This window comes from Lichenostomus cassidix, chromosome 2, assembly GCF_008360975.1.
Source record: "Lichenostomus cassidix isolate B80296 chromosome 2, HeHo_3.0, whole genome shotgun sequence".
NCBI lineage: Eukaryota > Metazoa > Chordata > Aves > Passeriformes > Meliphagidae > Lichenostomus > Lichenostomus cassidix.
In genome coordinates, this window is record NC_139482.1 from 12,213,859 (window position 1) to 12,238,943 (window position 25,085).

At 37.5% G+C, this 25,085-nt stretch overlaps 1 non-coding gene across 1 annotated transcript; it reads right to left on the reverse strand.

The window, feature by feature from the left end:
* Positions 1 to 420: 420 nt before the first annotated feature.
* On the reverse strand, positions 421 to 492 carry TRNAG-UCC (transfer RNA glycine (anticodon UCC)). The gene has a single exon. It is a non-coding gene; the product is annotated as a tRNA-Gly (tRNA).
* Between the last annotated feature and the right edge of the window lie 24,593 nt (positions 493 to 25,085).

Sequence of the window (25,085 nt, forward strand, 5' to 3'; positions counted from 1 at the left end):
GCCACAGTCCTCAGGGATCCTGCAAGCTTCTTCACTTTTCTCCAGCATTCCCACATCTCTCCCATATTGAGGACAGAGCTGGACACCGACACCGCCCCAGGAGCAGCCTCACCAGCGCTCAGCAGAAGGGACGCTCCCTTGACCTCTGGGAAATTCCTCGTGGAATGAGACCTGCCAGAATGAGGGCAATGGCACCTTTGCTGGCCCCTGTGCCACGTGGGATCCCAACCGGGACAGGACCCCCAGCTCCTGCCCTGCCGGTCCGGGCACACCCTGTCACCGCGGACTGCTCCTCCCCCGATGCGGGAGACTCTCTGCTGACCTTCCCGAGGGTCCCGGCACTGCCGTCTCTCCCGCTCCCTGTGGATGGATGGGCAGCACCGCCTGACATCCCGCCGGGAGCGGCGTCAAAAACGAGGCTGCGTTGGCCGGGAATCGAACCCGGGTCAACTGCTTGGAAGGCAGCTATGCTCACCACTATACCACCAACGCCGCGATGGTGACGCATTCCTACCTCCCTTCCTGATTCCTTTGCTCCTTCCCTCCCCTCCCTGCTGCTCACAGTTTATTATCCACCCACAAGCACAGCGAGCAGCTACTGAGGGAAGCATTCGGGTTTTTTTTTTTCCCCACGGCTGCCAAGGCTACTACAGAAATTAGAAACTTGCTTGCTTGTTTGTTTTTAGACACTGAAAGAAAAAAACTAAGGTATTGTTCGGTGAATTATTTCTAATGTCCTCATTGGTTTAAAAGAAATTCCAAATAGAAGGATTAGAACCTTCAGAAATTGTACTGTGGATAATAGCACAATTGGGGAAAAAAGGCCAGCTGAGAGCACACAACTGATGAAACAAGCTTCCTCATTTTTAGTAAACAAAATAGTCTCTCCAGCATTAATCTTGAAAATGAGATTTTTATTTCATGTCTGAAAAATTAGGTGGAAAAAATTATAAAAAATATGTGTTGACCTTTCCATCAACTACTACTTTTGTCTTCTCAGTATCATCCAAAAAAAACATATGATTACATGGAAAATGTAACTGAAAATAAACTAAATAGATTTTCAAAAGGTTGATACAGAATGAAGAAGGTGAATTTAAAACAGCATGGTAGAGCTGGAAAGAGAGATGGGCCCCCACTGAAATGAGAAAAAGCACTGAATGAGGATTGCCAGCTCTGAGAAAGCTGGAAGCTGATGTGTATGGGCAGAGCAGGACAGGGAAGGGGGATGGGCTAAGGTGATTTCTGAAAGGCAGCCACCTGCATCTCAGCTCATAAAGCTGCTTAAAAACTCAGGAGATTCCCAAAGTATTTAAGCACCAAAACTTGCAGATAAACTCAGAGGGTCACATTCCCAAAGTCAAAGTAGTCTTATCCTGCTTAAGGAATTCTAGAAACACTTGTGGACATCTGTAGGCACGTGGAAATCTGCTGAAATCTGACATCGGCGCTCCAGCCTCACATGCAAAGCCTCCTGAATTTCAGTAACTCTTGTCTGTTCAGGCAATAGGCACACACTGCCAAATCAGGGCTCTAGGTGGAATTTGCCCCAATTATTTGTTTTGCCTGTCTCTCACACACACATGCACAGATTCCAGTAGCACTTGATGAACAAGCAGATCAAATTAACCCTTATTATGCCCTACCAGAACACGACAAATGAGCAATGGCAGCATTTCCTAATCTGGTTTTAATTCACTAGGCAAAAAATCTGTTGGCTCTGAGTCTACTGCACACGGCTTGTAGCTGAGAGGAAGTATTTTGCAGTGGCATAATTAAAAGGGTTCCTACTGCACACATAATAACACACTCTCTGCTTTCTTGTTAAAGGTTTTCTTTGTTGGGGCTTACACCAAATAAGTTGCATATGTGACTGTTTGTGCTGCAAAATCATCTTCAGCTACTGAGTGCATCATCAGGCTAACCTCTCGATTAACCCTTGCTGCAAAGGCTGCTCCGTGCAGGTGCAGTGTCACGGCTTTTCTGGCAGGGGACATGCCTTGCTCACTGCTGGTGACCTCTGTCACTGCTGAGGACCTGGGCATGCTACATATGCTTTTGGTTTACAGCCCAAGGCCTTGGCTAATTGCGTAATTTATGTGTAATTCCACAGCCTTTAGTTTATATCAGAGGAAAAGGTTGAAAGTAAGAACAGCACATTCCAGGAGATTTCAAAACACTTCAGTGCTGCCATAGGAACAGAAAATGTCTATTACCCCTTACAAGTTTTATCAATTTCTGTAGAAAAGAAAGAGTATTAAACCTTCAAATCAAAGACATCTAAGTTTTGGGAAAGAAAGCTTCCTAAATCTGTTAGGCAAAGAGTAGTAAACATTACAAATAAAATGATCCTTTGGAAGCTGTTTGAAAGTTGTATGTATTTAGACCTAAAGCACCAAAATAAATAAAAATAAAAAGTTTTTTAAAAAAAGGATTTAGAAGTAATTTACTTAGGATCAGCAAAGTATAAGTTTAATTAAAAAATAATAGCCAGCCTTTATGGGGTTCCTCCTTGAAAATGTTATCTTTCTCACAATTGCTGTTCCTTTATACATAAACTTGATTGTCCTAGTCACTGATTTCAGTTTTGCCAAATGCTGTTTGGCAACAATCTGAACAACTCAGATTGTTCACATAGTGAACAATTATATGCTTTGTTGTATCAAGGTCAATCTCAATGAGTGATCAGCCCTCAACATACAATAAAGATAACATATGCATAAACACAAGTTTATCAAAGACTACTCAAATTTAGATATAATTTAAAACGTCCTGTAAAGATGGCATTTCAAAATTCCTGACTTCTTCTTGTTCATCAACAAGTCTTGCAGATATTGTTTAACATTGGTAGCACTTGTTACCTTGGTTGCCTTCATTTCTAACAGTCATAAATTACATTTTCCCTACTTTATAAGATGGCATGATTTTAGACTTGATATAAAATATTAGAAACTCTATGATTTCTTGTGATCATCACTGAGGATTTTTATTAACATCTAGAAATATGTTTGAAATTTCAAAAATAAGCCAAGTATTCTTTTCTGTACCAGTAAGTAACTGAACTTTAATGCCAAATAGTAAGATTATTTCCCTGGTGTATGCAAAATTCATGATACTTTAATAAACAGATAGCTGTTAACTTGAAAAAATAAAATAAACTTTCCTGAGTAATATTTCTAATTTGAAGGAGAGTTCACTATCCCAGATGCAGTGAAGCCCCAACAAAGCTAACAAAGTACAGCTAAAATAAAGAACTCAGCAGTCAGTTTTTTTCCTACTCATTCTGATGATGCAACAAACTGAAAATCTACTTTCCCCAAAATAACAAAAAAATCATTAAATAACGTAAATAATTCCTAAGCCACTACTGGTTTTGTTCTTTAGCTTTTCTTTGAATTATAAGAGGATAGGAAGTTTAATACAAACCTGACTGAGGCTTTTTTCGTGCACTCACTTGGCTTCAGGAGCTGGGATGCTGTGTAAAAATGTGTATGAGCATCTTCAGGGAATGGTTCATCTCAGGTTCATCTCCAAGGCCATCGCAGCCTTGGATAAATGTTTAAAATAAACTGGTGAATCTCCTGCTGCAGGGACCTCTTTCTATCGCTGTTAAAAATAGGAAGTGGTTAGCTCAAAAGTTTTACACACAGTGGCTTTAATATAGCCAGATTTTCAAAGAAATTATAAGTCACAGAATGACAACTCCCATATATTTTACAGTCTGAATGGTTCTATTGGCTGAGATGTTACTTTGAGATTAAGAATATCACCTGAGGAGACAAAGTTGGAGGTTTGTTAATGTATGGATATTGATATTTTTTGAAGAGTCGATACTAGACATCCAGCAATGACTTAGATGTTTGCAGGAGTAACAAAATGTATTCTTCAGAAAATTCTTAATGTTTAGAAATGAGCTACTCATTCAACCAGACCTTTACTGGCTCTCTGTGGTGCTTCAAGGAAACAGAAGTCACTTAACTTGCTCTAATTGATGAAAATACAAACATTTTAAAAAGTCCAACCCCAAACAAAGAGGATTATTAGAAACAAGGTGGTTTTTTTTTCCCTTTGAATTAATATGGTTTATTCAGGAAGGCAGCTACACATCCTTCTATCACTATTCCAGATTTATTAGCCCAATCTGAAGTCCTAAAGTAGGGAGGCTTTAGTCACTTACACCCTTATATTGGCACCCCTTTTCATAGCAATATTTGTCCTAGATGATCAGCTTTATAGATACAGTAACAGACAAGAGTGGGAAAAGGACCTCTTTATTTCTACAGACGTAGAAAGACACTCAGAAGCTCAGTAGGCTGGTTTTTTCCCCCTTTTTTTTTTCTCTTACCCTCCAGCACACTCCTGTTCATCATTCCCATTCCTCCTTTTTTTAGCATGTTTCCTGTCTCTTGGCAAGCACGGAAAGGCACACCCACAGCCTTCACCTAACTTTAGAAGACATCACTGGAAGATTTGACTGTGAATGCTGAACACAAAGACTTGATTGAGAATAGGATTTTTTTTTTTTTTATTATTAGCAGAAAATTTCAGAATCCAGAGAAAAAAATCCAGATTTATTTTGACAATTTATATTATTCCTTCCTTTCTTACTATCTCTTGTAGGGGAAAAGATGCTGCTTTTGTTTTAGACTAGGTTATCCTGATTGACTTTGGCCACAGAAATAATTTATATTTTTCTTTATCCTTGCTATATAATTTATGTTTGCTATATAATGCTGGACATTTAAACAGCAGTGCAAGATTCTGCTTTACTGCATCTCCATCTTTCTGATAGCTGAAAGGGCTGAATGGAAATAACAGGGAATTACTAAGTTCTGCATCTTTAGGGAAATATGCACATGGAAATGTGTATAACATGGTGCTGGCACTTAGTCGTGTAGGGATTTCTTTTTTTCCCATCACCTTCTGAAAAGGTTGGCATATTTAATTTTTTACGGTCAGTCCAAAAGATTATGCTTTCCAGAACCCTGTCAAATGAGTATGATTGATGCACCAGTGGAAAATAAATATGGGGGAAATTACTCTGGAGTATTTATGCATTAAATAAACGAACATTCTCTATCCCAGAGGCTTACAGACAAATGAGCAATTAAGTCACTTGATTCTTGCACTTCCATGAAGAAATTGACTTCCATGGAAATGGGGAGCTCTGTTTAAGGGGGCTGCAGACATTTCTCTGTGCTAGAGCTTTTAATGACTTTTTTCTGAGCTCTGGCATGTGTGTTGTATGATATGACCTATCCCTGGTCAGGACTGTCAGGTTAGTAGTTTTACAATCATGGAATATCCTGAGCTGGAAGGAGCCCACAGGGGTCATGGAACTCTAACCAGCCCTGCACAGGACAGCTGGGCAGGTTTGCTATTAAAAAATTGGTTTCAAAATACCTATTCATTTTAAAGGGAAAAGTTTTTATTTTTTCCAATTCTTGCTACGATTCAGGCAAGTTCCTTCTACAGTTCTGTCTTCACATTGTTAGGAGAGATTAAGACTGAATTTATAAACATAAGTGCACAAAAATAATTTTATCACTCATAATTAATGCCTTTTATTATCTCAGTGTCAATTTCTGTGCAAGTTAATTTGGAATTAAAGTTTTTCAGCCAAATACTCTGCATCTGAAGTATGACAGAGCTGCTCTGAGATTTGCTTATGCTAATGTAGCTTTCTATACTGATAATTACATTATTTTAATCAAAACTTTCTGTAGAGACTCTTGAATAGTTCTTAAATTGGAGTTTTATTGTATAAAAATTAAATTACATTAGAAGTCGTACCAACATTCCATTGGATTAACTGTAAATGCTTATTAGAACAGATTTGGGTACACTGGATACCTTTCCTTACCTTTCTTTTGTTATGATTTGGTTTAGAATTTGATTACTTTGATACCTAATCCTCCAGCCAGCCATGGTTCACCAAGTTTTCAGACATCAGCTGAGCTGCATGATTGTTTTTCCTCCAAGCATTGGCCATTAGCTGCAAAAGCAAATTGTGCTATGGAGCATAATTCATACTCATTGCAAATCAAGTTGACTCGCAGTTGTTTTGGTTAAAAGCAGAAATCAATTTCCTCAGATTTGATATTATATAGTAGATTTAAATTACCATTTTTGTTAACTTAAATTACCAAATTTTTATTTGTTAATTTCTAACTCTGTTTAAGGGAAGCCATGCATGTTAAGGCAAGAATTAATTTTTACCCCTACTAAAATCTAGATAAAATGGAAAAAAAAGAATTTTTAGTGCAAAAATACAAATTACATTAGCATTCACCAAACTCATCAAATAATCAGCATTCTTCTCTTCCAGATTCTCTACTTAATAGAAATCAACTGCCACTAAAATTGTTAAAACTACAGATATAGAAATAGCATTACATCATGTAGTATTAATGAAAAAGAAGCACAAGTTAGGCAAATCAGGGAACAGACAGCTGGTCTTTGGAAAAAATGTTACAGCTTAACAAGGAAGAAAAACACTCCAAACAGGCCAAGACAAGTTCACGCAAGGTCTGGCAAGTCATCATACCACATTTTCCCTTTCTTTAATTGCTCCTTCATGTCCAGCTTAGTGCATCTGAAACCATCCCATTTCTGCTGTCTTTGTAAGGCAACATGTGGGTCTCACGACTCTGTGAGCTGAAAATGTGCAGTACACCTCACACTGATGCTTTTTTTTACAATCTCTTGGTTCCCAAAGACACCAAGTCTCCCAAACACCCCAGAGGAACAGACTATTTCCTACAAAGTCCTACTAGTAAAAAAAGAGGGATTTTAATTGGATAGCATATCACATGACAAACAATTCTAAAGAAAGCATTCTGAATTCTTTATTCCTCGCATGTCAATTTAATAACTATTAAAATAAAACAGAGGTTTTAGCCACTTCTCTCTCAAGACACTCCACCTTCCCCCTTGCCATGCCTATTTTAGAGGGGGGACTGTCTGAGAGCTGTGCAGACCTTTATTTCTTTTCCTTGTTTGACACTAAGTGCAGGTTCTGCAGTTCTATTCATGAATGCCAAGGCAAAAACTTCTGACTTTTCCCGATAAAGTACATTTTCTTTGGCAAAATTTTCCACCTTAAGGACTAGGATATCTCATATTTAGGATAATTTCTTACAAAGACTCAGAAACACTGGCAAATTCCTTTGTAACCTGTAAAGTGTCTTTACACTATTTAGTAGGGAAACTTGTGTTCTCCCCTAGAAAGACCATTATTTTAAAAAATCAAATAGAGACCTTCTGTCTCATCTGACCTTTTCTTCAATGAATTCCTTCATTATTCTGGAAACAAAAGGAGGCCTAGTGAAAAAAATACTGTTTATTTGACGTTTTAGTGATAAACCAACCAAAAAAAAAAGAATACAGAGGAAAGAGTTTTGTAGAACACAATGCCTGGATGAAAGTGAAACTTCTACAAAACAGATAATTCAGAAGAAAGATGTAGTTCAAGAACATTAGAGTGAAATGCTGAATGCTTTTCTGACATATTCAAGCTTGTACTCCCAAAACTTGAATAAATAAAAAGGAAAACATGAGAAAGAGTAAGAATGACAGAAGAAAATTAAAATTCATTAAATTAAATTAAATGCAATAATCAAAAACAAACTAGAGAAGAGAAAACAATGGGAAAATTCCTTCCCACTGGGACAGCAGCTAACTAAATAGGCTTAAACCACAGAACACACTTGTCTTATTGTCACCATATTTCGAATCTTTATTACTCTATTCTTTTGTTTCCTTTGGAAGACAAAAATGGAAAAAAACAATAAAACAATAACAAAAAAACCCAAAACAAAACAAACAAAAAAAAACCCAAAACCAAACAAAAAAAATCCCAAACCAAAACCAACCAACCAACCAACAAAAAACCAAGAAGGCAAACATAGTATCATCCATAAATAAAAATTGTAAATGAAATAAGCTTAAGGTCATAGAAAGTGGCTAATTATTAAGATCTCCCTGAAACTACTGTTAGAAGTAGGATCAAGGGAAAAAGGCATGAATCTGAACAGGAAAAGAAAACAAAGCACAGCACAGGGATTTATAATAAGACTACAAATTTCATATTCCTGCTGATGCCTATGATCTTCTTGAAGCTAGTGCAGATGGTAATATCATGTGTTACTCAGTATAATCAAGACATTTTTCAGTATCAGTGTGTCAAAAACCTTTTGATGATGACTCTATGCTAGATCAGGTTTGATTGTAACACAGTCAATGGCTAAATCAGTTCCCCTTTCCTCACAGCCACCACTGATTTCTGTAGCCAGTTTTATGCCACAAATAGAATTGCACTTTTGTTGTTTGGAAAAATAGGAAATATTTCACACAACACTTACAACTATAATAGAGGGATAACCTTGTTTAGGTATAATCACAGGTACCAATACATCTTTTGCCTTCACTTTCAGTATTTTAAAGTCGATATTTTTCCTAATTTTCTGGCTTTTATTCCTTCTTACTTACAGGTGAAATTTGTTTCCTGAGAAAAGCGCTGGAGTATGATGACTATATGGCTTATTGTTGAATCCTTAAGCAGTTTTAATAAGAGGTCATTAAATCTGATGGATGGAGCCTCTACAATCAATCTCATCTGCCACTCTGTGTTCAGTGAACAGAAATACAAGAACAGTTGGTTTTAGTTTTCATGAGTTTCACTTTTTCCTTTTTTCTGCATCACATGGGATAAATTCCTTATTTCTAACCTGGATTTTTAGCCACAGCTGGAACACAAAGGAGAATTTATCCCTGCCATGATGCCTTCTGTCCAGGCTTGAGTTGAGAACATAAGCTATGAAGCTTGAGCATGTTTTTTTTCTCAGAATTTCTGTGTCAGCCTATTTCATTTTAATCAGGTAGAAGATTGAAAACTTTGCTAAATTATACAGTCAAACCTTGTTAACTCCTAAGTATCAAAAAGGCCTCAAATGAGTTTGCTTTCACCTGGTTGTGGGTTTATTTATATTATAATTCCAGCCTGGGGAGAAAAAAAATTATAATTGATCAGCTTTTAGAAGATATCAGCCAGATATGTGGTGCCTCATTTATCACATTAGTGAAAGCCTACCTAGCTAATTATTGACTCTGCTGCTTATTTCTGTGAGAACAAGCACAGTATCAACAATGTGTCATTCCTCCCTACAGCCTGGAATAATCTTTGAAATAAGCCAAAGAAGAAAATAAATGCCAACAAGAAAATAAAATTGTCCTAAGAAAGTTTACATAATAAAATTAAAAAAAAACCAAAAAAACCCCATAAAATATCTCATAAAACTAAGATAGAAATTAAATAAAATATAGACTAGACTCCAGAAGTTTTAGTGATCTTGACTGATACTGGACAGGTTCACTTCCTGCATTTCACCTTCCCTAAAATGCCTTTCTTATTAAAGTGTGAAATTACAGAGCATTTGATCACCTGTATTTGAGTCTTAATATCTGTAAGGTCAGCTTACCTGAATCTAAAAAGTGTAATTAACCATATCTCTGAACAAAGAATGTGGCAGTGAGTCATCGATAAACACCAAAGAAATTATTAACTAATCAATGAAATGGTGTCCATTCAATTGTAAATCTTTATTATGGTTTTATTTTTATTGGCTATAAACAGAGATCTTGGAGTCTGAGTGAGGCATGAAGTTATTTATGAATATGGTGATGAGGCTACTTGTGCTGGGGGTTACTATGTTTAAGATAAATCTAGAAAAATACAGTCTATATTTAAGAGTTTTATATTATTCATTTTCTTATCGTACCATCCACTAGAACTACACAAAGAAGTAGTATATGTTCTTATTTCATAGAAATTTCTGTATCTACCATTGAATAGATCAAAGTTACTTATTTTCTTTGCTGAAGACATTTCAAAATAATCTGAACATAAAGTAGTAATTCAGTAGTTTTAGTTTTTCTTCTCCAAAAAGAGCTGGGAAACTGAAAATCATAAGCTGATCTTTAATATCACATAAAATATAAGTCTGATGATATGTGGTAATATAGATTACCCCCCATCAGATCCAAGTGACAAATTTTCCCTGAATTCATGGAAATTTAGGCTTTAATCAATTTGTAGTAAAGTCAAAGATCAATAGAGTGTTGGCACTGGAATTCAACCATTGTCCTTTAATACTGGTATCCAAGCCTTTCTAGTAAGGGAGGAATCAGTGGAGGAAAGCTACAGATAATCCCTTATTTTATCTGTCAAGGCTCACTTCCCATAAAGAAAATAGAAAAGTATGTAACCACTTAATTAAACAAGGTTTCCTCATCCCTTAAGTAAGGGAAACTACTAACTAAAGTCTTTCTGAAAAACTTCCTTCTAACATAGCCTGTATGTCGTATCCAAAATTGAAACCCTGGTGAACTATTTCTGCAGCATTTGGTGAGCAGGTCCAGAGATTTCTCTGAAGTAAATAGGAATTCTCCTCTTGAAGAATCGTGTTGTTATTCTTCTGGACTGCAAGCAACCTTGGGACCTTATTACAGCACTCCAGTGAATATCTGCCTGGTTGCTTGGTGGGAATGAGGAGGGACATCCTTTTTTCACAGCTGTCAATTCTCTGCAGGGAAGGGATGTGAGGGATGTTAGGGATTAGGGATCCTGATTCTGTTTCAATTAGAGACAACCCTGTCATTGTCTCCACAAGCCCAAACCCCTGCCAGCATCCTTGTCTTTATCCAAATCCAAGGCTTTCTCCAGTGCAGCTAAGAACATTTCCAATTGGCTCCAAGCATCTCACAGTGGCTTAAGAAAAGTAAGTAATTGGTCTCCCACATACATTTGGATGTGGATGTGCTCCCAGCAGGATTGCCAGAGCTAGGAGACTACATGACTGCTCTGGCACGGTGTGAATAAGACACATGCCACAACATAGAGCTCTAGCAGGGAGGAAAGTTTACAGACTCTTTTACTGGACCTCCTCCTACTTTGTTTTTTATTCTGCTTTGAGGTGTTTCACATGAACTGAGATAGGAAGCTGACACAAGAGTGGTTAACAGCTGCCACAGAACACTTGACTCATCTGCTTGGATTAGCAAGACTGAATGCAAAATTTTGCATTTAATTTATATATAGTTGCCATTCCTATACACAACTGAGAATATAAATAGCAAAGGCAGGATACAAGGAATGCAGCTTAAATCATCTGAGACTGTTTTAAAGAAGACATCTGGAAACTATCTGTGAATACCCCATCTGGGTAAGACTTTTAAAAAAATGTCAAGGAACAGCCTTTCCACTGAAGCAGAAGTTAGGAACCCTAACTGCATCGGATAAGGACTCAAGTCAAGTTAATTATCATGTTCATGAACTGAAAGTCTGACTAGGATTCCAGACCAAAGATAAAAACAAAGGCTGCCAAACACATAGATTTGTATGACAATTGATGTGATTATGAGAACTACAAAGAGGAAGTGTGTAAAATGTGTGAGACACAAGAATCAAAACGGCTCAAGGACAGTAGGAAAACAATAGGAAAAAAGAACCTAGAGAGGAGACAGTTTAAAAAAGTTAAAGAGAAAGGAGAAAGGGCAAGTTTAAAAAGACAAGAATGTGTTCATCATGATCTCATCCAAGGAAGAAGGTACCTCTGAAGACAGCAGCAGCAAAGCTCCCCATACAGCCATGAGCTGGACAGCATGATACAACTGTCATTTTAAACTATTTCTTTGAAACAATTAGAAAACTGAAGAGAAGAAAACTTTTTTCTGGATTCTGTTATCAAGCTAGAACATTCCTTGATACGCTTCAAGGATGGAGGTCTTTTCTAATCTAACAATTCTCCAATTCTTTTATAGCTTGGAGTGGCCTAATATTATGGCATTTACATATGGAGATGAAAAATTTACTTTTAATTGCCAGCTGAACAGGAAGAAGATCTAGCTGTCTGCAAAATGTAGAATCATAAACTTGTTTAGTTTGGAAAACACCTTTGAAATCATTGAGTCCAACTGATAACCCAGAACTGCAAATCCCACACTAAACTGTGTCCCTAAGTGCAACATCTCCACATCTTTTAAACACCTCCAGGGACAGTGACTCAAACACTTCTCTGGGAAGCCTGTTCCCATTCTTACCACCTTTTCAGTGAAGAGTTTTTTCCTGATGTCCAATATAAACCTCCCCTTGTGCAGCTTGAGGCCACTTCATCTTGTTCCATCACTTCATACCTGGGAGAGGAGACAGACCCCCACCTGGGCACAGCCTCCTTCCAGGTAATTGTAGAGAGCAATTAGTTTCCCCCTGAGCCTCCTTTTCTCCAGGCTGAGCATCCCCAGCTCCCTCAGCTGCTCCTCATCAGACCTGTGCTCCAGACCCTTCACCATCTCTGTTCCCCTTCTCTGGACATGCTCCAGCACCTCAGTGTCCTTCTGGTAGTGAAGGGTCAAAAACTGAACACAGGACTGAACTGTGACCTCACAAATTAATATGATCACCTATTTATTTTGCTTAAACACATTATTTTGTGTTGTTAGCAGTCTACTGAAGAGCCTACTAAGAGTCCAAAATAGCTGTTTATTTTAGGTTGTCCTAAACAGATTTTTTTCATGTGAAAACTATTTTTAACTTTCTTGCATGAAGTTCTTTCATTGAAAAATTCTTAGAAAGACATTCCATTTCCTGTCCCCTTGCCTTAATTACCCTATTCCTTAATAATGGTTTACACCCAGGGACTGATTAAAAATTTTCTGACAAAGCCTTGAAATCTACTAAAGAGTTTACTATATGCAATTTGGTTTAGTTAGACAAATATTTAAAATTAACAGTTGTCCTTTTTCTCTAGTTAGTTATATGTGTCACTCAGAAAGGATGGGGAAGATAGTTGAGTTACGATAACTTGCACTGTAAATATTTTCTAGTGAGTGGGAAATGCAAGTAATTTTTAGCAATTTTATTAGCATACATAATCACTGTGATATTTAATAGTTAGCAGTTTTGTGTATGAATTGTAGTCACACAAACTCTTGAATTTCAAGACTTTAGGAAAGTTGATTAAAAATTCAAATTAAAATTTTACAAAACAATTTTTATTATTCACACAAATTGGGAGATAATGAACAATTTTAGAGATTATATTTAATAAAATTTGATTACAAAATAGCAAAGGGATTTATTACTATTTAATTCTTTTTAATTTGCTTTTCAACCAGAGCAACTGGATGATGAGATAGTTTATCTTAAATTCATTCCACAGATTCTGAAAGTGGATAATTTGTCTTTTACCATGTGAGGTTCTCTGACATCAGCTTCTGAGTTGTTCTGTCTGACCCACTTTGTTATTGAATTTATTCAACTGTAATCTGGGCCAGGGAGAAGATAATTTCTAGTTGGTTTATGAAGGAATCACTGACATAAGAATGTCCTTGTCATTGCTGCACGGACTCAGTCACTGTTACAAATATATTATTAAAATAAGGAGTGAGAGAAACGCACAGTGACAAATATATTATTAATCTGAGATTTGCTGTGTTTTCAGATTTAGGAAGATAAGACTTTCATTATCGTATATATGTTTTCTCTATGCTTGTTTCCATTACACACATTTGTATATTTTCCTGCTGAAAGAAGCAGGGAGCTGAATTGAGCTTGACACAGTGGGAGGACACTAATTTGGCCCAGCTGACATTCTGGCACGATACCATAAGTGGGGCAGATGTGGCCACCAGGAAAGCAAGTGCCAATAGCATCACACACAAGCAATCGTGTTTTCTGTGACTGTGTGGTGTAAAGAGCAATTGCTTACTTAGAGTCTTTTCCTGCCCCACCAATCCAGCTGGGTGCTCACAAGGACTGAATCAATTGTTTACTCGTCATAAAGATTAATTTCAGCTGGTGCTGCTTTGCTGCCTGCAAAGAAAAAAATAAAAAAGCAAACCAAAACAAAATACAATCTTTAACTGAAAGTGAAGTTTCAACTCTCTTGTTCCATGCAGATGGTGCTGTTTACCAGTTATCTCTCAAAGCAGGAAGGAGACCAAAGCCTAGATGAATTACAGATGGTTCAAACTAATCCAGGCAAAAGATGAAGTTAATGAGGAGTAGAAAAGTAATTTGTTGAATTCTGTGATTACCATGGTCTCACAGCTAGTCAGACTATAGCCCCACTAACAGTCTACTCAGTATGAAAAAATGACATCTTTGATACCCAAATTATAGCTTTGCCAAGAACATTTTCTGCATGAAGTGATTACAGACCAACCTCTCTCTAATTACTGTTTGAAAAAAATATATCTCCTCTGTCCCTTTGAGAATGAGCTTCCCTTTTCTGTCTTTTAGGTGGGACATGACTACTGACTGGGCTGCTCCACTGCCTGGCTTGGAAGGGAAGGTAATGCAGGAGCTGAAGCTAACCTGTGTTATGGACAGGGAGCTGCTGGGACAGGGGGGTGACTACAGCCCATAATTCCTTATAATAGAGTGTGCTTCCCCTCATCCAGGCAGATCCACACTCTGCACTGTGGCAAAAAGGCATCGGTGAGTGACACTTGTTGGTACCTCTGCAGATGAATGTGAACAGGAGGTAGGAGAAACATCACTAGCATCATTCAGGAAGGGCCTAGATAGCTTTGTGTCATGCAAGATACATGCTTCTTCTTACCATGGCAGCCAGAAGGAAGAGTATGAAAATGCTCTGAACAAATAAAGTATACCTTGCTGTGGATAAATGAATATCAAGTGGGGAAAAAAGAGAGAAAAGGAGGAGCAATGAAAGACATAACTAACAGTTGCACACGTATCTGTGGTTTGTGGATGTCAAGGAGTTGTTTCTTGAACTTCCATATGCATTTGCTGGCTACCAGCACAGATGTGCTGCAAAGTGGAACCACATCTGGGAGAATAAGACCTGTTTTTCAAAAGCAGCTTTTCTAAAGTTAGCAGACAAATCTCTTCATTTTCTATTGTATAATTCAGCTGTTTATGAAATGGACTGTTATTCCTGACAGACTAAAAATTACTAATATTTCCTTAGCCACTAAACTATAAATATTGGTTTTGTATGAAAAAAGACACATGAATTCTCATATACTTTGCTTCAGGTACTCTATTGTTATTTATTGGGGTCCACTCAGAACAGTCCACTCATTTGAATATCCTTGTCTCCTATAGACAGAGAGTTTATGGAGTCCTTAACATCCACAATATCATTTTTATTTGGCTAATGAAGTGAGGATTCATTATAATTCCTAGACTTAAATGCCATCACTCAAAGAAGGCAAAAGTCTGATTCACTCTGAAGAAACACATGAGAAATCTCTCAGTGATGCAAGGGAGCTTGGCAAGAAACATGAGCAGTCACCTTATTGACTTCCAGGCAACTGCAAGAGCTAAGAACACACAAAGATTAAAAAACCTTCTAGTACCCATTTCATGGAGACTAGGTCAGACAAACCTCTGTCAGGGATCATTGATCCTGCCTTCAGGCTAAACAGTGGACAAGATGACCTCCAAAGGTTTATTTCCAGGCCCATTTTGCTGTGATACTGTGATGAGACCCAAATTCCCTTGGGAGCATCAGGTGATAGAGCCACAGCCTTTCTGTGGAGTTATTCATCAAGGTTGGTAAGGTTATTTTCATAAACGCCAGTGTAAACAATTTTTATTAAGCAGAATTATGATTGCTTTGATTATATTTTTTTCACTATGTCTTGTTGCAAGCCTATGCAGAAAACCTTCAGGCAAGGTAAGCCCTCAAGGACAATGTTAGAAATCTTATTGGATCAATGCATAATTTTTTGGAGCTTTTTGCTGCCTGCAGATGAGAGCAAATTTTTTAACCCCATTCATACCAAGTCTGAAGCACAACAACTGTATGAATCTGAAAGTGATAGGAAGCAAGAACCCTATTTGTAGGGAGACCTGCCCTTTCTTGGCTGCAGAGTGTCCATATTACATTGTAGGATAGCCTGATTTTAATTTCCTGTTTTAATAAAAACAAAAGAACCAAATGCGTACAGCTATTCATTTATCCAAAAGGATGTTGCTGGGGAAAAAAGTGCACAGACACACACACACAAATCATAAAAATGTGTAAAAGACCATGCTTTCCTGAAAAATGTAATTTTACATCCTCGAGTTGTGCTCCTCCATAAAGAATTAAAATGTTGGCATTTCTTGATAGGCAGGGTGATTATTTGATAAGATTACACAGATAAAGTGATGCTCATCATTTTTCACACACAATTAAATACAACAAAAGTAATACTTAAAATAGATAAGCAAGCCCACAATGGGTGATTATGTGTATGGAGCTTTCTGTGTGACACTGTATAGTGTTTAATTAGACCTTGAGGGACAGTGCAAATTTACTAATCATATGTGCAAGTCACAGCCAACGTTTCATACCAAAGTTCCAGACTCCTGTCTACATCTGCATGTAATTTGCTTATTAGTTTAAATGCACAATTTCAACTCTTTAACATTCAGTTTTGATTGGTTTTGCTATATTAATGGGATAATAACATCATTCATAATCAATGTTCTCCAAATGTAAATTATTTTAATTGTTCACACATAATAGTGTCTCTATTAAAAACACATACTGATGCCTCGTTGAGAAAATTAATTTGCTGTGTTTGTTACTATAATGAAATAAAAGTTGTTCCAATTTAATGAATTCAGCAGTAGATTTCATAACTTCATTATGAACACAAACTCAATTTTCTGGGGGTAACTTACCATTAGTTCAAATGAAAAGATTCATTCTCTGGAAAATTCAGGAGTCACTGGTTCTATTTCTTGGGGTCATTCCAATTAATAAAATGAGAAATATTTAACAATGCCATAGAGTGCATATTCCAACATGCAATTGAAATAATTCTTCCTGCATCTTGAATCTCAGAGTTTCTCCAGCTGGATTGCTATTTTTAAAAAAGTTTCCCAAGGGAGGAAACAGATAAAAATAGTGACAGCATCATTTAACTATTTTCATACTAAATTATTTAAGTTCCTTTTGTACCTTCCCTCATGAACTTGAAATCTACAGCCCTGTTTTTGTTCAGCAGATCAAAAAAATTGCACAGCTTATCACCATTCAGCTTGAAGAAAATGAATTACCACATTGTAAAACCAAATACTTTTGATGCACAAATGTGGAAAACATCAACCCTGAGGCTTACTTAATGAATACCACACTTGGTTACTTCACCACTGCTGGGTGTAAAACTGTGGATATTCATACTGAGCTCTTGCTCAGTAGTATGAAAAAGATTATCATAAGCCAAAATTGACAATAAATTTAATCTGATAACTGCCATTTCACATCTAGCTTTGGGGCCTTCTTTTGCAAGGTCTTAAAATCAAGTTACTAATCTTTGGAGCTTAAAGAACAAAACTTTAGGGCTATTAGGAAAGTAGTGAGAAGGCATGGATAAATAAGAAATCTTTTCTTGAACTCTGATATCTCAAATATTCCTCAATTATTATGTCTGTTCCATTTCCAGGTTGTTTTGTTTGTTCCAAGCTTTGTTTTGTTTGGACTTTTTTTTTTTTAAAAAGCAAAGACTAATGTCCTCATGTTTTAAAATGCATCCTGGAAAATTAATATCTTAATTAGGAAACTGTCTAATATGTGTGGCTTATGGGTCTTAGCATTTCTGCTCCCATTCACCATTCCATGCCTTTCTGGGACATACAGTTTAGTTCAGTATGAGATTCTAGGCAGAGATTTGAAACAAGTTACATAGCAGATCAGGATTAATCATGTAACGCTGTCTTCAGGCCTTCACACAAATCTATGACTTCTATAACCACAATTAATTTGTATCTAACTATAAACATATGGATCTTTCTTATTGAAATCAAGGAATACAAAATTCCACTTCATTAAAATTGCATTGCCAAACTCCAAGCTAAAGTCAGTTTAATCTACTGAATTATTACCCAATACCAAGCTTAAGGGACTGAGCTACGTAAATGTAGAACAAGTTGATCTGTGGATTCAAGGCTTTGTTTTCAGTTCTGAATGTGATGTTGGATAGATAGTTCACAAGGTAACTCCTCATTCGTCTTTCTGAAATCTGTGTCCAGTTTTTTTAAATTCATTGACTTGGGATAATTCTAAAAAATAGTCTTATATTTCAATATTAAGACAGAGTGAATGGAAGCTTCAGACTTTCCTTATGATAATTGTTGAGAAAAATGACACAATTTTGGACACCCTCCAATTCTTGGATACTGTGATAGAACTTTTCTATTTATACAAAAATGATACCACTTCAGTAGACTACCAAAAATGTATGTGGTATTTTCAGATTATTGCATAGAGGAGTCATCTTCAAGTATCTGCCAGTTCTTCATAAAATGCCAGTTCTCCATAGAATTTGTTACTAGCACCAAAGCAATGTATTAGTTAGCTACACATGAATTTTATCTCACAGTGATCCAATTTAATAGCTACATAATTAAATGAAAAATGATCCTCTCCTGAGCACAGACCAAAAGGATAACATTTAAAATTACATTTAAATCAAAGAATGGTTTGGGTTGGAAGGGACCTTGAAGATCATGTAGTTCCAACTCCCCAGCTGTGGACAAAGACACAGAGCCCAGGTTGTTCAGAGTCTCATCTAATGTGGTCTTGAACACTCCCAGAGATGGGATATCCCTCATCTGGGCAACCTGTCTCACTGCCCTCTCAGTAAAGAATTTCTTCCTTATACCTAATCTAAGCCTACTCTCTTTTAGTTTAAATCCATTACCACTTGTCCTGTCACTACATGCCCATGATAAAAGTCCCTCTTTAGCCTTCCAGTGAGCCTCCTTTAGCTACTGGAAGGTGATGTGAACTCTCCCCACAGCCTTCTCCTCCCCAGGCTGAACACCCCCAGCTCTCTCATTGAAAGGTGCTCCTACCCTCTGATCATCCTTGTGGCCTCCTCTGGACTCACTCCAACAGGTCCTTTGTATGTTGGGGGCCCCAGAGCTGGACATAGTACTGCAGGTGGGGTCTCAAAAAAACAGAGTAGAGCAGGGGAATCACCTCTCTCGACCTGCTGGCCACGCCTCTTGCTGCAGCCCAGGACATGTTGGCTTTCTGGGCTGCAAACACAAGCTGCTGGGTCATGCTGAGCTTCTCCTCAACCAACACTCCCAGGTCCTTCTCCCCCAGTCTGCTCTCAAACCATTCTTCACCCAGCCTGTATTTTGTGTTTGGCATTGCCCCAGTCCAGGTTCAGGGCCTTGCACTTGGCCTTGCTGAACTTCATGAAGCTTGCACATGCCCACCTCTCCAGCCTGCCCAGGTCCCTCTGGCTGACATCCCTTCCCTCCAGAGCATTGACCACACCACACAGCTCAGTGTCATCGGCAAACCTGCTTGATCCCACTGTCCATGGCAAACTTGTTAAACAATACCAGTCCCAATACTAACATCAATTGACATTGGTAACTAATTCAAAATTTAACATATAAGTACATAAAATACATCAGCAGACTTCATGTGTTCCCATGCTGAGTTAAATTTTCTCTTATCGCTTTGCCCAAGGCATAAAGAGAATTCACTTCAACTTATTATATCACTGCCCTTTTCACCCCTCTCCAAATCCATCCATGAATGGCCCTTTCTTTTTTCCATCATTGCAGTTCCATAAACATCTCTTTGGTTCTCTTCTTATCCTTTAAGCAGAATCCAGCATATGAAAAAATATCAAAAATAATGGGTTTATTCATTTTAATTGGAGAATTGTCAGAAGGAAAATGCCTGCATAACCAAACTGCTTGCATAACAAATTGCATGTTAGTCTAGAAGATGATTTCTGGCAGGAGTTTTATGTTTTCTTTTCCCCAAAACACCCAGAGTTCTAGTTCTTAAAAATAGCAAATAGAGTCTTGGTGATGACAAGAAAAATAAAGTTGCTTCTAAAAGTTTCCTGTTCGTGTTGCTTGTATGCAATTAGCAGATAGGGGTGAGGGTACGTAAGATCATAAACGGTGATATAAACAAACAAAGAATGAAATATTAATTCCATAATTAGAACTTAAATTAAATCGCTAGAGCTTCGGATGAGAGTAGAAATATATATATTTTTTTCCCTCTCGTAGTGGGATTAGAAACTAATCTTTTGCATAAGCAAAAGCCACTCCAACGTGAGCCATCATTTGTAATGCTGCACTTTCTGAGATTGATTTACAAACAGAGGTAGAAGGAAATTTAGATTTTATGCTTTGTGCTTCTTTGCCTTTTGTCTTTTGGGGAATGGGAATCATGTTCCAGGCTCCAGTGGATTTTCAGCTAAACTCTACAAAACTTTGTAGTACATTTTAAAAGTAAGTTTTGAGTAGGATCTATAATAAGGCATTTCAGGTCAATTCATTAACCAGTTCTCTTAGGAATGCTTTAATTACAGTGCTCTGAAACCAGAGGGAAAAATGGTAAATACCGTAGAGCCAACAGACCAATATTGCTAATTAATATGGATTGCAGGAGAAAGTGTTGACTAAAAAGCCTTGGATGAAATCTCAGAGGGATAATGAATTATGATCAAGGGGGATTTATTAAAAATAGACCTGCTAACAATACTAAAATTCTGTGCACTAACATCTTTAACTTACTTACGAACTTTCTACAAACATTAATTAATTGCCCAAACATTTTACTTGCTTAAATAACTACTATGATCCCAACTAAATAGTCTGACACTTTTTCAAATTGAGAAACTTGCCCAGAAGGCAAGAGTATACACATGGCAGACTGGGGAACAGATATTGCCTGCTTTGTTGGTTTTTTCTTAGTCTTAATATGTCAGACCACTTTCCCTACTTTCCTTTAAGGTGTGATCCAAAACCTAACAAAATCTGCAAGAGCCATTCAGCTGACCTCATGGGGCTTTGAATTGCCCACAGAGAGACATATCAGACTGTTAATCAGGGCTACTGCCAGCAAAAATACAGCACTGCAGTGGTAGGAAAGTCATGGTATTGTGGGTAAGGACCAATAGTTCCTTCTCCTGTTTAGGGTAGTATTTGGATGGCAAAAGACAATCTCAGGGGGAAAGCCCAGTTTGTGATGGTTTCCCCCTGCAGTACTGGATCAGTGCCTCAGTGTGGTATGACAACATCCTATACTCCTTTTCATTATTTTTGCATGAAATGAATAAGTTCTTATTACTAAATGACAACTTTTGCAAAAGTATTGATGACAGCTCCAACTATCCAGCTAAGTTCTAGCTATTTTGTGCCTCTTTATAATACCTCAAAATTTTTGACCTGTTATATTAAGTTACTAATTTTGTCACTCTTTTATGCATATGCCCATCTATATGCCACAAAGGATTTGGGTTGCTGTTCTCCCTCTGCATACTGTTTGAAATGGGCAACATTTCACTTCCAAATGTGGTTACACATTGGTTCTAGTGAGACCTCCAAAAATGAGGCACAGTAGGACAAGATTTTCACATGCAAGACACCAATTAAATTTTTCAACTTTTGATACATAAAAAACAGGACATATTTAATGATCTTCTGGTATGGAAATTATCTTACTTTTTGTAACATGAGATGTGCTATTATTATAGCCCAATTTTTGTACTTTGACAAAATTTCTTTTGTGTTGAGGGGTTATATTAGAAAGCTCACTTAATAATTCTTTCCCAATTTTATCTCATGTGATCACTTCTATATGCTTTGATTACAGGATCAAAATAGAATTGGGAAACCCAGGACAATTCAGATGAAGATCTGTCACGTAGACATGAATCTAGTGTACAAAAGTGTGTATAGACATCCCTGCTTCAGTTTGGGGTTTTTATCATTTTTTAAATAAACTATGCATTTAGCCCAAGCTATGACTAGCAAATCTTATCAATAGTACTGGTACAGTCCTGATACCCAAAATGTTGCAGCCACTCTTGCAAAATGGAGCTCTAAATGGTCACCAGAGGGCAGAAAATGTCTTTTAATCATAGAAGAGGAAGATGTGCACCAACTCTCTCATACTTGGACCCTGAAGCTAAGTTTAAACAGAAATTTGTTGTGTTCAGAAGTAAATGGTACAACTTAATGTCAGGTCATAGCTCTCATTTGAAACAGCTATTTTTGCCTGGGTGAATAAATCCAAGCTTACATACACAGAAAATTTTGTTCTGTTCCTTTGTTTGGGAACTAACCTTGAAGTTAAAAAGGCATATCTGTAGCTTTAAGGTATTAATGAGAAAATTCACTAAATAATTTCAGCCTGTGAAGCCTATGAAGACCCCACTCATTTCCAAGGCTGTGTCTCTACTTGCAGGGCACAAAACAAAGAGAAATTACTCATGTTGGTTCCCTTTCTCTGAGGTGCAAAGATCCTTTGTCACATGCTACTTCCAACGCAAGTTCATAAGTGTCCCTGACTACAGACTCCAGCAGTGCTGATCTTTCCTGTAGCTTTTTAGCTACCAAGAAGCTGAGACCAGCAGCATGACAGGCTCTGGCAAGATGCACAGCTTTTTTCTCAAATCTTTGCTTTGGGCTCCCTTTGGCCAGCAGTGCTATCCAAGCTCAAGTAAACACTGAGTCCATAAGTGATACAATATGTTCCCTGACAAGGTCTATGATCAAGACACATGAAAAAAATGTTTGAACTTTAGAACATTGCTTATCACCCTCCTTCTGCTACTGTGGCTGCAACTACCTAATCAGACAGAAATCCAGTATGGATAATGTACAGATTTCCTCTTGTCCATCTAAAAATGAACTGCAGTAAAATGGACTGAGGTCAGAGGGTAAGGATTTTAACTCTTGTACTGACAGTGAGATCTAGGGAAAAAAAGTATAGTGGTAAGTAAATAAGTTTAATAAAAAAATCCCCTTTTGAGTTCAGATGAAAGACTGTCCAGCCAAATGTCAGGTTAGGAATATACTGAGCCCTTACTTCATTAATAAACTGTGGTTGTGAAAACAATATGAGCAGAATCATATCTCTAAAATGTGAGTACATAATGCATTGCTCCAGAGCTAATGATTGTTTCACTGTCTGTTGTTGACATCAGCGACATTAACAATTATTTCAAAAAGTTTTTCTTCAATGTAGCTGAGACCTTTGCTTACAGTGCTGAAGATCCAAGGTTCAATCAGCCTATGGCTCTTGCAGACACACTGTATTCCAACATATGTGCTAATATCAGTGCTATCAGGTCAAAGAAAGGAGATCCTGATGACATTTTTTTTTAGATTTCAGTATCGAATACTGCAATGTACTACAGGGCAATTCCCTAAGGTGACTAGAAAAGTCTTCCAAATTAAACATGCTGTTAAACTAGATTAAAATGACAAAAACCAGATAAGTCAGATTAAAGTCTGATCCTACTCCAACCTTAATTCACACTGCTGTAAAATTATATCATTACAACATGCAGAACAGTGAATTAAAGATCAAGTGCCAGCTTTAAATTTAATTTCCTCACATTTGCCAGTTGCAGATTATCTAGTGCTAACAGCATGACTGACACTTCACAGGCATGCCTGAAAATAAATTCCTCTAATCCAGGACTTCTCCTGCCAGCATCTCATGGGGTCTGCTGAGTGAGTAGATTGGGAACCTGGTAGAATTGAGGGATGTTGGACTATACCATTAAAACTGAGGACTATTAAGGCAGGAACAGATTAAAGATGGGGAATTAGACTAACCCAGATCAGATGTGATGTCAGGAAAATGTCCCTTTGCTCCTACTTTAAGTACCACCTCGGGAAGTGCTGCCTGAGAGAAAAGCTGCCTGATCAGGACCAAAAACATGGGGCTTTATTTCTGTAGTGGCTTGAAAGCCATGGTGAGGTATTTCAACACCCTTGGAAAGATGTCCAATTGTGACTTCCTCTTGCTGTAAAGGCAGTTGCATTCACACACAAAAAAAAGGGAGGAGGTTCAGCTACTGCCAAGTGCATGTGTTTGAGGCACTCTGTTTATTCCTCTGTTTCACTGATGCTCTGTGATGCTTTATTTTTCTTCCTAGACCTCCTATAATCTTTCTGAGTCACTCCTTAGGTCAAACCATGTTAGCTGGACTGCAGTTCCACATTCAGACCTGCTACAACACACAGCCTATTCTGGAGGATGTTAGAACTTCATTCAAACCCTGTGTTTAGCTGAATTTTTCATTGAAACCCTCACTCCAAATGTTATAAAGCAGTGTTTTACTTGCATGTAAATGGCTGCTGGTATATGATGCAAGAGATTTTCAGCCTGTGGAAGAATTATATAAATAAAAAAAACTGAGCAAAAAATGTAACCACAAACCATGAAAGCTATAAGTCAAACAAAGTCTTGCAGTCCTTAAGGGACTGCAGATGAACTCGGGTGTAAGTTGTTGGAAGAGCATCACTCAAGGTCACCTTTGTGGAGAAGGCATCACACCACATACAGATCCTTTCCTCTGGGTATTGCCCTTTTGTTACTACTTTAGACTGTCCTGTCTTGGTTATTGGATTGGTAAAGTGAAAACAGAGAATTTTAGCCTAAACTACACAAGACTAATCAAAAGGAAAAGGCAAATATTCCTTCCAAAGGAACTTAATCTTTCCAAAAGAAGGGATGTATTGAATTTACCTAATCAGTAGCCATCTGAACCTTAGCTACTAAATTTCTGGAACCAAGAGTCAGATTGTTGGAAGGATTTATCTACTTTCTTAACTTTATTTGTATGAGCAATGCTCCAAATTAAATATTTAGTCAATGGTGGAACATTAAGCACATATAAATATGTTTTTAAGGTGATAATTTTAGAAAAAACACTTCAGTTTAATGTGCATGGTACGAGGGTAAGCACATTATTTTCTTGTTCTTAACAATCTTGTTACTTAGAATAACCTGTGTTACTCACAGAGTGAATGAAGACAATTAATGACTAAGAGAGGGGTGTATGTGAAACCATGAAGTAGCCAACAGGCTGAGAGTCTGAGTGTCCACCTTAAGAAGATTAACAATATCCTTTGGCCAAGCCTATTAGAAGGGTGCCCTATTAGAAGGAATTTACTCTACGAGCAATAAAAGAAGTCTTTCAGACTTTGCCACTTCAGGCATGAAGTGACCTAAGGTGAATGACAGTACTTTGAAAATAAAAGCATTTGTAAGCAAGACTGTAGATAGGGG